We start from the raw sequence: 10,616 nt of genomic DNA, 5'->3' as shown, positions 1-10,616 counted from the left end.
GCCCCAGGCTGACTCCCAGGCCCCAGGCTGACTCCCAGGCCCCAGGCTGACTCCCAGGCCCTAGGCTGACTCCCAGGCCCCAGGCTGACTCCCAGGCCCTAGGCTGACTCCCAGGCCCCAGGCTGACTCCCAGGCCCCAGGCTGACTCCCAGGCCCTAGGCTGACTCCCAGGCCCCAGGCTGACTCCCAGGCCCCAGGCTGACTCCCAGGCCCTAGGCTGACTCCCGGGTCCAAGGCTGACTCCTGGGTCCAAGGCTGACTCCTGGGTCCAAGGTTGACTCCCGGGTCCAAGGCTGACTCCCAGGCCCTAGGCTGACTCCCGGGTCCAAGGCTGACTCCTGGGTCCAAGGCTGACTCCTGGGTCCAAGGTTGACTCCTGGGTCCAAGGTTGACTCCTGGGTCCAAGGCTGACTCCTGGGTCCAAGGCTGACTCCTGGGTCCAAGGCTGACTCCTGGGTCCAAGGCTGACTCCTGGGTCCAAGGCTGACTCCCGGGTCCAAGGCTGACTCCCAGGCCCCAGGCTGACTCCCAGGCCCTAGGCTGACTCCTGGGTCCAAGGCTGACTCCTGGGTCCAAGGCTGACTCCTGGCCCAAGACTGACTCCCAGGCCCAAGACTGACTCCCAGGCCCAAGACTGACTCCCAGGCCCAAGGTTGACTCCCAGGCCCAAGACTGACTCCCAGGCCCAAGGTTGACTCCCGGGTCCAAGGCTGACTCCCAGGCCCCAGGCTGACTCCCAGGCCCAAGACTGACTCCCAGGCCCAAGACTGACTCCCAGGCCCAAGACTGACTCCCAGGCCCAAGGCTGACTCCCAGGCCCAAGACTGACTCCCAGGCCCAAGGTTGACTCCCGGGTCCAAGGCTGACTCCCAGGCCCCAGGCTGACTCCCAGGCCCCAGGCTGACTCCCAGGCCCAAGGTTGACTCCCGGGTCCAAGGTTGACTCCCGGGCCCCAGGCTGACTCCCGGGTCCAAGGCTGACTCCCAGGGGGAAGGTTGACTCCCAGGCCCCAGGCTGACTCCCAGGCCCAAGGTTGACTCCCAGGCCCCAGGCTGACTCCCAGGCCCAAGGCTGACTCCCAGGCCCAAGGTTGACTCCCAGGGGGAAGGTTGACTCCCAGGCCCCAGGCTGACTCCCAGGCCCCAGGCTGACTCCCAGGCCCCAGGCTGACTCCCAGGCCCCAGGCTGACTCCCAGGCCCCAGGCTGACTCCCGGGTCCAAGGCTGACTGCCAGGGGGAAGGCTGACTCCCGGGCCCCGGGGACGTACAAGTCCCAGCCAGGTTGGAATGTGCCTTCTTTAATCAGAACCAAGCCATCGGGGTTAACAGAGCATGATTCGTACTAGTACTTCCTATCTTTTTTCCTACCACTGATAGCTAGTCCCACCTTCTATTTCTGCCCTCACAGGCGCTCTTGTGTTTCTTCTTTCGAAGCAGGATTCCTAAAACGGTCCTGACAGGGACGGGGCGCCATGTAGGTGTCGAGGTGCTTGATTGGCAGTGAATTCTGGGCCCCACAGCCCAGTCCCCGAGACGATTCACAGCGTCATCATCACGTCGAGGACCCTGGTGGGCGAGAAGGGCCGCCCTCACTGACCGCCCGGGGGCGGCCTGGCACACTCGGGGTCACGGTGACCACACGGGACGGGGAAATGGGGCCTTCGCACTGACGCGGTCATGGCGGGGCGTCATGTCCTAGCGGGTCCCTCCCCTGACGAAGGGCAGCCTTCACCCTCACGGAGCCTGGCTGTGGCCTCTGCATCCACGATGAGATGCCTTTGGAAGGTCGGAGGAACCCCCTTCCAGCCCCCAGGGCGCAGCCTCCCTCGGAGCCGAGCCGATCTGTCCCCGCCCGGCCATGTGCTGAATGCCATGGTTGGCTCCTGCACCCCCTGTGGGGAGTGTGTGGCTCTCCGGTTCGTTTTCACCCAGTCCCAGAGGTCTCCCCGCTCCGCCTTCTCCCCGCTCCCTGCCCTGCCAGCAATGGATCCCCTGTACCCCCTCCGTCTTCCCGGGTTCTGGTGCACACAATGCGCCTTAAAAGCGCCATAACCGCCATTTCCCGGGTTATTTTCTGGAGCCACGGAGACCTCGCTCCCTGACAATTGTCATCAGTTTGGCTCAAATAAACTCATAAAAATTCTCGAGTTTGGACACTGCTATGTCGACCCCCCGTGCTTCCTGCATGAACCCCGAGCCCAGGTTAAAGGAGGCGGATGTGCATCCGTGTGCCCGCGAGAGAATCCTCACAGAGGAAGGAGAGGCGTCCTCCCCTGCTCAGCCCTCGGCCAGGACTGCGGGGGAGCACACAGGCGCCGGTGGGCAGGGGGCAGGTTCCTCCGTGAGTGTGAACCACGAAGCCAGCTCCTCCCCGGATTCCGCACCACCCCCCCCGCCTCCCCCAGTCTGCAGACGGGGACGGTGAGTGAGGACCACCTGGGAACAGGGCCACTGTGTCGACCTGGCTGGGTGGTTGAAGCCCTTGAAATCCGAGGGCACAGGGGGATCCTGAGCAAGGTGCCCAGCCCCTGAAGGCCAGCGAGGAGGCCCTCAAAGGGGACCCCGGAACCTCTCCCCTCCTGGCTGCCCCGGCCTGGCCATCAGCACACGCCCCTGGAGTCCACACTGGACGGGTCCGCAGGTCAGCCTAGGCCGGCCCGGAGCTGTGCCCGGAAGCCCAGGGCAGCGGGGGTCTCTGGAGGGGCAGGGGCAACGGTGGTCACAGGCCCCGGCACTGCCCCTGCGTGAGTGTCAGCGGGAGAAGCGCGGGTGGGCAGGGCTGTGCGCACTGCTTGGGTGAGGCAGGCCGATAAGAAACTGGTAGAATTCCCCGCAAGTGGGCGAGGAAAGCCAGGCCAGTGGCTGTGGAAAAGGCCGAATAGCTGAGCAATGAACAGGGGGAACCCTCCCGCACCAACCAGACCCCAGAGCAGACGGAGGGAACCCAGGGCCGGCTGGGGACCAGCGGAGCAGTTAGCAGCCGCTCATCAGGCACAAGGCCTCCCGCCCGCCCTCCGGGAAGATGCCGGAGCAGAGTTTAATCACCACCAATCACCACCGGCAGGAGACAGATAACAACACCGATTAGGGCAGCGGTTCTCAGCCTGTGGGTCGCGACTCCTTTGGGGGTCGAACAGCCCTTTCACAGGGGTCGCCTAAGACCATCGGAAAACACATACATAATTACGTATTGTTTTTGTGATTCATCACTATGCTTTCATTACGTTCAATGTGTAACAGTGAAAATACATCCTGCATATCAGATATTTCCATGACGATTCATAACAGCAGCAACATGACAGTTATGAAGTAGCAACGAAAATAACTTTATGGTTGGGGGTCACCACAACATGAGGAACTGTATGAAAGGGTCGCGGCGTTAGGAAGGTTGAGAACCACTGGCTTAGAGCCAGATGAACCCAAGATGAGGCAGAGCGAACCAGGGGAGGACCCCAGGCCCATTACACGCTCATTTTGATGCGCCCACCTGCCAGAGGACACCCGGGAACCTGGTGAAGGTTCTGTTGAGTTCCTCCCTGAAGTTCCGGCCGATAGAAAACAGAGACCGGGACAAAGGACAGCAGCGCCGCTCTCTCAGCGCGCGCCCCCTCGCTCCTGGGCCTGTACTTGCTTCTTCCGTCTCGAGCTCTAAGGGTCCTGACACGACTTACACCCAGGGGGGCAGTGGGCAGCGGCAGCTGGGGCCCGGTCCACCCCTGACCCTGCCTCCAGGGCCCTTCCTTTGCCTCACTGTCTCAAGCTTATAAGTTTTTAAAAATATTTTGTTATTGACTTCAGAGAGAAAGAGGGAGAGAGAGAGAGAGAGAAACACCAATGATGGAGAGAATCACTGATCGGCTGCCTCCTGCACAGCCCCTACTGGGGATGGAGCCCACAACCCAGGCCTGTGCCCTGACCGGGAATCGAACGGTGACCTCCTGGTTCATAGGTTGACGCTCTACCACTGAGCCACACTGGCCAGGCTCACGGTCCAAGCTTTAATAAACTTATTCTCGCTTCCACCTGGACGCGTGTCTTGACATGTTTCCTTCATGAGTCAGGAACCTGGAGGACGTGCGGAAGGTCCCAGCCTGAGCTGGGCAGGGCCAGCCCCCAGCGCAGTAGCAGTCGGGTAACACAATGACGCTTGGGAACTTGTTAAAAGTCCAGATTTCGGGTCCTGTACCGTTAAGGACACCCAGGTGACTCGTGGTGAGCAGGTTTGGGAGCCAGTGTCTCTGGACACCACACAGAGACTGGCCGCCTTTGCAGACCCACTGCGGGCCTCACAGTGGCTCCAGCGCCCAGTAGGTGCCCAATAAATGTTGGCTGCGCCCCAGCCAGCTGCCCCCACCCCAGCTGCAGGCTCTCAACCCAACTGGAGGGAGGTCCCAGCCGCTGTCCAAAGGCCCAGCCTCCCTCCCGTCTGAGGCCCCCGACCAAGGTGTGGCACCTGTTCCCAGGTGGCCCCCTCCCTAGCACACCAGGTGGTCCTGGAAGCCCAGCCGAGGTGCCCAGCCCGCCAGCCTGCTGGCTTCTCCCCGCCCTGCTCGGGAATGCCTGCTCCTGGGGAATGCCTGCGGACCAGGAATGCTGACACTTCCCAGGGCGATAAGCAGGAGAAAGGTCATTGGGAGACTGGCCCCTCCCTGGGGGGCGGGGGGCCACAGGCACAGCCAATGACCAGGCCGAAGGCTCAGGCCTCTGATTGGAGCTGCAGGGCCGGGCTCCCTGAAAAAGTGCGCCTTCGAGCCCTGGACGGCGGTCAGGAGGGGCTGGGAGCCTCCTTCCTGGGCAGCGTCTGCCCCGGCAGGTAAGTTCTGGGCCCCTGGGCCCGGTCCCCCCCAGGAGGAGCCCTCCCCCCGACGAGCCCCGAGCCCCAGGCCGGGTCACCTGTGGAAACGGGTGGTGTGCGCCCCAAACTGGCCTGGCCGGGAGCTGCGGGGTGCAGGTGGCCGAGGGAGGCCCTGCCTGGTGTCCCTGCTTCTGGGAAAGGAGCTGGGAGCCCGGCAGGCGGAGCTGGATTTTGTCGGGGAGCAGCTCTAAGGGGGGGAGGCGCCTCCCGGGTTCGGGGGACCAGGTGAGGCCACAGGCGGTGGCCCCTGGGGTTCTGATGTTGCAGCTGAGCCTCGTTTCCGTCCTCAGGAGGGGCGTGTGGGGGCCAGCCCGTCCACCTGCGCTCAGCCGAGGCGGGACCGGGCTTTCCCTCCCTGCTCCCTGGGGGTCGGCACGGAGGGGTCTCTGCTCCCCTCCTTCCCCAGCCCCCATCAGGTCCCCCAGGAGCCAAAGTCCCTGCCGCCCTGGGCACCGCCCCTGCTCCCCTGGGGGAGGCTGAGAGTGAGTGTGGGGCAGGGAGGGGAAGGTGAGGGGGTGTGAGGAAGAGGCTCCGCCCCCTGGCCCTGGGGCCCTGGCTGTGGGCTTGGCTCCCGCTGGGCTGGCCTGGCCGGGTAGGGGGCAGCTCCGGGGCCCAGGCAAGGCTGCACCTCGGAGCCTCTGTTTCCCAGGTGCGCAGGGAGCCTGGTGGCCCCGCCCTGTCCCTCAGGGGCTGTGGGAATCGGCCGTTTTCAGGGCCCCTTTGCCCAGTGGTTTATTTATGTCAGATAGACTCGCGGCTGCTTATTTCACACTCGGGGTTATGACCTGATCGAATTAACTTTGTGGCTCAAATGTTTCCAGCCTCGGCCGTCGGGAGCTCGTCCCTGCCCCTCTGCCCCTGCCCCTCTGTCCCCGTGCGCCACCCCACCCTGCGGATTTCATGGACCCACTCTCCTTCATCCGTCCACTCCCGCCCTCCCTTCCCTGGCACTGCGGGCCGGGCTCCGCCCTGCACTCTCTGGCCTGGTCCCGGAATCAGTCGTTTCCCGAGTCCTGATTCTGGAGCTGGAGGAAGGGCTTAGGGACCAAGGTCCCGGGGCTCAGGGCAGGGGGCACTTGGGGCTCCCTGGGTGGCTCTGCCTTTGGGACCTCAGCTGACAGCCCGAGGTCTGAGCATGGATGCTGACCTGGGCATGCACATGTATCTGCTAAGTGCAAAGTGTGCTTACCTGTGTGTACACGCTATCTGTAAGGTAGTACATATGTGTACTGACCCATGGGCATACAATGTATCTAATAGTTTCTCTACTGGTACCATATGTGTCTATAGTGACCTGTGAGTTCACACCCCAATGTCTCCAACTCCCGCCCATCGCCACAGGGGCACTGCAGCCTCTCCTTGATTTTCTGGCCTCCCCCTCCCACAGCGATACCTCCGCTAATCCTTCCTGGTTCAGCCCAGCTGGTCCATCCGGCGCAGGAGTAAGGAATTAGTAACCAGGCCCCGGGGGAGCCGCGTGGCCAGCCAGAGCCGGGCCGTGCGTTCCACGTGTCTCTCATCTCCCGGACCCACCCGTGGCCGGAGCTGGTGGCCTCCCTCTGCTGCCCCCCAGGGGGGCCGCTCCATGCATGCCAGGCCGTCACTGTGCGGCCCCTCTGCTCCCATCCGGGGATGCCCTGTCCTCCATGCGTCTCTCCAGCCACATACCTTAAGGTTTGTGGTTTATGCTGTAGACGTTAGTGTCTTTTTTTAAATAAGGTTTTTATTGATTTCAGTGAGGAAGGGAGAGAGAGAGAGAAACATCAGTGATGAGAGAGAATCACTGATTGGCTGCCTCCTGCACGCCCCCTACTGGGGATGGAGCCCGCAACCTGGACATGTGCCCTGACTGGGAATCAAACCGTGACCTCCTGGTTCATGGATCGATGCTCAACCACTGAGCCACACCGGCCGGCACCTTCAGTGTCATTTGACAAGTGTAGAATGTCGGGTACCCACCATCACGGCGTCACACAGAAGAGCTCCCACCCTGCGCACACCCTCTGCCCCACTCGGCCCCTTCCCGCTCTCTCCTCCCGGAGGCCAGCACAGGGGCGAGGAGCCCGGGCTCCCCGAGAGCGGGAGGGGCCCCGCACGCTCCCTCTGCAGCGCCTTCCACCCGCTGAGCGAGTCTCTCTCTTTCCTTGTCGGCCCAGAGCCTCCGGTTCTGTGGCAGCTGCTGGCTGGGCGGGCCAGGCGGTGCGAGTTATTTGACACCTGGTTGTGTCCAAGGTGTTGCTGCTGTGGGAACTGTTCACACCCGCCTCGCCCTGCATCTGGGCGTGGCCAGGCGTCTGCGGAGCCACTTCCCGGAGGCGGGGCTGCTGGCCACAGGGTGGCCCCATGTGGTTGTCTGGCCGCTGGTTGGCAAGCTGCCCGTGGGTTGGCCGGCCACTGCTCCTCCGGAGCCACCAAAGACACCCTGCCAGGTGCCAGTGCTGCCAGGCTGGGCGCCTGAGGTCGTGGGGGGGGAGAGATGCGCATGGTGCCATGTATGTCAGGCAGTGGCAGAGGCCCGCCTGCCGGCTCACTGTTTTCCGTGGACTTGTGCGTGTTCCTGGCGTGGCCTCGGGGCCAACCCTCAGGTGCAGTTTAACTAAAAACAGCTGCTCTGGGGGCCGGGTCCAGCCTGGCTCAGAACCGAAACCAGCCGCAGTCTGGTTGGTTAAAAATTAAAAGGAAAAGGACTGAGAAAAACACCAGCAAATCCCACCGAAGCGCATGGCACACAGAACCTGCCAGCGCTGCGGAGTCCGCCCGAGGCGGGAGCCTGGGGACAGGGGCCTGACCCACCCACGTCCTGGGGCCCGGCCTGGCCTGCAAGGAGCAGCGCTGGGTGGGGGCTTGGGTGTGACAGGTGGGGAGAGGAGGATCAGGAGCCCGGGTTCCTGAGGTTGGTGGGGGGGGGGGCCGCGGGGAAGGCTGGGAGGATGCGTGTTGGCTCAGCCCTCAGGACTGGGATGACCCTGGTTGTCAGTGTGTACAGTGTGTGTGTGGCTGCAGAAGTCCCCGCCTCTGAGAGGTGAGGCAGGAGGGGTGGGGGTGAGGCAGGAGGGGTGGGGGTGAGGCAGGAGGGGTGGGAGGTGAGGCAGGAGGGGTGGGAGGTGAGGCAGGAGGGGTGGGAGGTGAGGCAGGAGGGGTGGGAGGTGAGGCAGGAGGGGTGTAGGGACTGACCTGGTTTCCAGGGAAATGGGTCCCGGCAGGAGGACTCCCCTCCCAGAGGCCTAAGGCTGGTTAATATTTGTGAAAGCCAAGTTCAAAATCCACCCTGGGGACTGGCCCCAGAGAATGTCCAAATTCCAGCGGGGCGGGGGTCCCACACCCTGAGTCAGGAATATCGGGGTTCTGGGGAGGGAGGGCCGATGGGGTGGGGGTGTCCCTGGGGTGACGTCTCAGAAAGCTGTGCAGCACAGGCCCCTCGGGCCTGCCCTGCAGGGACAAGGGGGATGTCCGGGCCTGGGCCTGGGCCTGGGCCTGCGTGGGGGCCAACACAGCTGAATGCCATTCTGGCCAACTCCTCCCAGGGCCACGTGCCATTATTCGGTGTGTTGGGTTGGAGCACCCCCCTTAAGGCTGTCTGTGGCAGCCCCTCGCACCCTGACTACCTGGATGAAGGGTCTCTAACACACAGGCCCGGGGACCTGGCCAGCTGGCCTGGCCGCCCAGTCAGCAATGTCCCACCTCAAGGGCCACACCTGCCCACAGAGCGTGACAGGGGCCGGGGGGGCGGGGGGTGGCGCCCCGGGTCCCGGCCCAGGCGGGAGGAATTGCTGACCACTTCCTGCCGGCCTGCGACCCGGCCCGCCAGGCCACCAGGCAGCTGGACAGCCTGTTTGGTCTGGTAGCCTTGTTTTGCAAAGAGCAGTTTCTGCAGTCACGGGGCCTAGCCCTGCTCATCTTTGCTGGGGAGGGTTTCAGCCACTGAGGCCAGAAGGATAAGCACGCGGAGCCTTGCTGGGTGCGGCCATCCTAGCCCGTCCCGCGTGGCCTGGGCGGCGGCCAGGCTCCAGGCCGGCGGCTCCGTCTCCCCGATGCCTCCTGCTCAGGCAGCTGCGGAGGAACCGACGGACAGGCCTCCCCAGGCCGGGTTCTGCCTCCGGTGCCCTAGAGCTGGGTGGGCCGGGAAGGTGGTGTCTCGGTCCGTGTGTCTTTCTGGGAAACTGCATGAGGCCGGTCACATCTGCTTTCGCACACGTAGGGCCAGAGAACAGGATGGACTGGGCGCTGCGGGGCATGGGGCCAGGGCGGGCGTGGGCACCGTCCCGGCAGGACCTGGGCTGGGGCCGCGGCTCAGAGCCACCTGCAGTGTGACGGCCACGCGACCTGGGTGAGAGGCTTTCTCTCCCTGAGCCTCGGTTTCCCCGCCTGAAGGGCCTACTGCCCAGTTACCTGCCTCGGGCCCTCAGCTCTGCATTCCGAGTGCCAGTTGGCGGTAGCACAGGTAATGGACTACCTGGCTCTGGGTCACGGCCAGAACCCGCTTCATGGTGCTGAGCCACTTCAAGCCACGATGGTCTGAGCTGCTGGTCATTCATGCCCGTGGTGCCCACCCCGCCCACGCCCACTCAGACATTCCTGTGCCCTGGAACCTCAGGCACCCCAATTCCAGCGGGCGGGGGCGCCTGTGTGCTGACCCCTTCCTGCTGGGGGGGTCCTGAGGTGCTTCTCCACCCCCCCTTCTACGGCAGCACCCACACCCAGAGCAAGTCCAGCTGCGGCCGCACCCACTTTCCTGCAGCGATGGCCTGAGGAGCCGAAACGATTTGCCCTTGGCCTTCACCCAGCAGGTGCCACTCTGCCCAGGAGTGGCCTGTGTGGCTGGGGCTGCTGGAGAGAGCCCGAGCCGGGGGTGGAGGTTGGCATGACCCCCAACCTCCCCGGCCTGCTGCCCTAGTGCACATCCATGGCTCCCGCTGCCTGCTGTCGCTGGAAGGGGCTGTGAGGCTTAGCAAACCCCGTGCCTGGAGCCGATTGGCGGGCAAAGGCTGGGCTGGGTGCTGTGCTGCTGGCGGCCCTCCCTCCCCGTCCCCACAGCACCTCCGGGTCAGCAGCAGAGCTGTGAGCGCCAAGGCACTGAGGGCTCACCAGGCCCGGCCCCTCCCCTGGCAGGGGGACACTGCGGCCCAGGGAGGGACAGGCCCACCCAGAGGCCCTCAGAGGAGGGCTGGGCTGGGGTCTGCCCGGGCTTGGCCTCCAGTGGGGACTCCTGTTTGGACAGCCCTCTGACCTAGGAGGCTCCTTCTTCCTCTGGAAGCCTGTTGGGGTGCGCTGTGCGCAGTTGGGGTGCACCCTGTGGAGTCAGTGCGCTGTGCACAGTTGGGGTGTATCCTGTGGAGTCAGTACTGTGCAGAGTTGGGGTGCATCCTGTGGAGTCGGTGCACTGTGCAGAGTTGGGGTGTATCCTGTGGAGTCGGTGCACTGTCCAGAGTTGGGGTGCATCCTGTGGAGTCGGTACTGTGCAGAGTTGGGGTGCATCCTGTGGAGTCGGTACTGTGCAGAGTTGGGGTGCATCCTGTGGAGTCAGTACTGTGCAGAGTAGGGGTGCATCCTGTGGAGTCGGTGCACTGTGCTGTGCAGAGTTGGGGTGCATCCTGTGGAGTCAGTGCGCTGTGCAGAGTTGGGGTGCATCCTGTGGAGTCGGTACTGTGCAGAGTTGGGGTGTATCCTGTGGAGTCGGTGCGCTGTCCAGAGTTGGGGTGCATCCTGTGGAGTCGGTACTGTGCAGAGTTGGGGTGCACCCTGTGGAGTCAGTGCGCTGTGC

At 64.0% G+C, this 10,616-nt stretch overlaps 1 protein-coding gene across 2 annotated transcripts in view; it reads left to right on the top strand.

Moving 5' to 3' along the window:
• The first annotated feature begins 4,739 nt into the window (after positions 1 to 4,739).
• The window catches only part of SH3TC1 (SH3 domain and tetratricopeptide repeats 1), a 39,996-nt gene continuing 34,119 nt past the window's right edge, over positions 4,740 to 10,616 (top strand). The window contains exon 1 of one of the 2 annotated variants that reach the window (XM_036327858.1): positions 4,740 to 4,813. The gene's annotated coding sequence lies outside the window, so the exon portion shown is untranslated. Of the gene's footprint in view, positions 4,814 to 7,841; positions 7,878 to 10,616 lie in introns of those variants that run through there. The other variant, XM_036327866.1, reaches the window with a different exon arrangement.

The sequence above is a fragment of the Myotis myotis genome, unplaced genomic scaffold (genome assembly GCF_014108235.1).
Source record: "Myotis myotis isolate mMyoMyo1 unplaced genomic scaffold, mMyoMyo1.p scaffold_m19_p_1, whole genome shotgun sequence".
NCBI classification, from domain to species: domain Eukaryota; kingdom Metazoa; phylum Chordata; class Mammalia; order Chiroptera; family Vespertilionidae; genus Myotis; species Myotis myotis.
The sequence above is the reverse complement of the archived record's forward strand: the minus strand, read 5'-3'. Positions and strand labels throughout refer to the sequence as shown.